General features: G+C 35.9%; 1 pseudogene; it reads right to left on the bottom strand.

The window, feature by feature from the left end:
- Positions 1-235: 235 nt before the first annotated feature.
- On the bottom strand, positions 236-395 carry LOC123928497 (annotated as a pseudogene).
- Between the last annotated feature and the right edge of the window lie 1,723 nt (positions 396-2,118).

Genomic DNA, 2,118 nt, shown 5'->3' with positions numbered 1-2,118 from the left:
GACAGGAAAACTACTCAATTTGGATCTACAGAATTTCTCTCTCAGGCTGGGCCTCTCTCAGTGAACCCACAGATATCTGAGATTCGTGAGCCTCTTCACCTTCTCAGAACCTTTCCACCTCTTTCAAAGACAGCTCAACTCTCCTTATCTTGCAGAACTCATAAGCACTAGGATTTTCTGTCTCCTGATGTCACTGAAAATATGCTTCTGGGAGTCTGTTTCTTTTTCTATTTTTTCCCTCAACGGTCTTTAGGAAATTGTGAAGGTTTCCCAAGCTTGAATATTTGAAAGGACTCACCAGATTCTGCATCAACACAGAAGGCTTTTTATTCAATTAGCAATAATCGCGCCTCGGATAAACCTCATTGGCTACGATACTGCCACTGCGCAAAGCTCAGAAGGCTTTTTATTAAAGGCAAAGTATCCAGTGCAGCCAGAGAGAGTGCAGGCAAGAATTTCAAGATCCAGGTGCAAGCCCGCCTGGGTGCTTATCCACTTAACACCAGCCCTTGTCTCTAGAGGGGACCATGAAGGTCTTCACAAGGGGTATCGGCTTGACAGATCTTAAGGTAGACATTTTCAGGATTTTTATTTTCTTATTGTTGTTAATGCCTTTCTGGTAATATACCCATGCAAGGCTATCTAAGTGGTTAGGCCAGTGGAAACAGTAAGCCAACCGACCCTTGGTGGCCAGCAGAGTTTTGGACTTTAAGCAGCACATCAAAATCCTTCTGCTCTTATCTTGATCAAGAGTCAAACAGGCTTCTCCATATATAAAGACAGAGTTTGCTGGGTCTGGAGTATATCAACTGTATTCTCCAAAGAAAGGGGAAAACTCAGAATGAGACTATTATGGTTTTCCTAGTGAAACCCAAACCTAACATGTGCATTTTCAATTTTGATATAGTTAACTTATCTTCCAAAACAGCTATGCTTTGGAACAAAGGGACAAGTGCCTCTTTCTCCACTTCCAAGACATCACTGTTTGTTATTCACCTTTAATTTCTTTTGCCCATATAATAGGTTAAAAATTATAGCTCATGTGACTTTAATTTACATACATTTTATTATAAATGAGAATAGTTTTTTTTTTTCGTGTTCAACTTCCACTAGGCTCTTTTACTTAGTGTCTTATAAATTCAGTTTTCTTCCTCATAAAAATTAATGTTTTTGAAGTGTACTGAAAGTATTTTTCTAATTTGTCATTCTTTATTTTATTACAGTAACTTTTACTTATATCATGCAAACATTTAATTTTATTTTTAAATAATCATTAATTCATATAGAGAGAGAAAGAGAGAGCAATTGGTTCTCTCTTTCTCTCACTCATCTAAAGATGTATGTCAAGAGGGGTTAATGAATATTTTAAGATAATGATACAACTTCTTTCCCAGAAACAATATATGAGTCAGAACCATCCTGGTGCATTCATAAAAAGAGCTAACTGTTTTATGAAGCACATGTTGTAATTTATATATCAAATAAAAGACTCAGAACATTTTGGAAGTGATAATGATGGTGTATCAATGATTTATACATTTGAAAAGTTTACATTTATGATGTATCTCTTCATCTGATAATGAACTTGTAGATGTTTGCTGAGAAAAGGGGGTTATACTCAATAAATGTTGGAGAACATTGAACAAATCTGTGATTAAAATAAATTTGTAAATGTCTTATTATTGATTTCAAGAGTGGAGAATTAACTGAGTTTTAATATATTCAATTTGCCAAGTAGATTGGCATTTTCTTAGACCAGACAACATATTGGTTTTCTAAAAGTCTTCCTATAGCTAATACAACAAAAGTTTTAAAAAGTTCATGAATTTTTATAATAATTAATTTGGGAAAATTAAATAAAAATAATAAAATAAAGTCAATTAGAGAATATTACTCTTTAAATGCATAGTGCCAGGGTGGCTGGGTGGCTCAGTGAGTTAGGCATCAGCCTTGGGCTCAGGCCATGATCCCAGGGTACTGGGTTCCAGCCCCACATCTAGCTGTCTGCTCAGTGGAGAGCTTTTTTCTCCCTCTCCCTCTACCTGCTACTCCCCTTGTTTGTGCTCGCTTTCTGCTTCTTTCTCTCTGTCAAATAAATAAATAAATAAGGTCTTTAAA

This window comes from Meles meles, chromosome 17, assembly GCF_922984935.1.
Source record: "Meles meles chromosome 17, mMelMel3.1 paternal haplotype, whole genome shotgun sequence".
NCBI lineage: Eukaryota > Metazoa > Chordata > Mammalia > Carnivora > Mustelidae > Meles > Meles meles.
The sequence above is the reverse complement of the archived record's forward strand: the minus strand, read 5'-3'. Positions and strand labels throughout refer to the sequence as shown.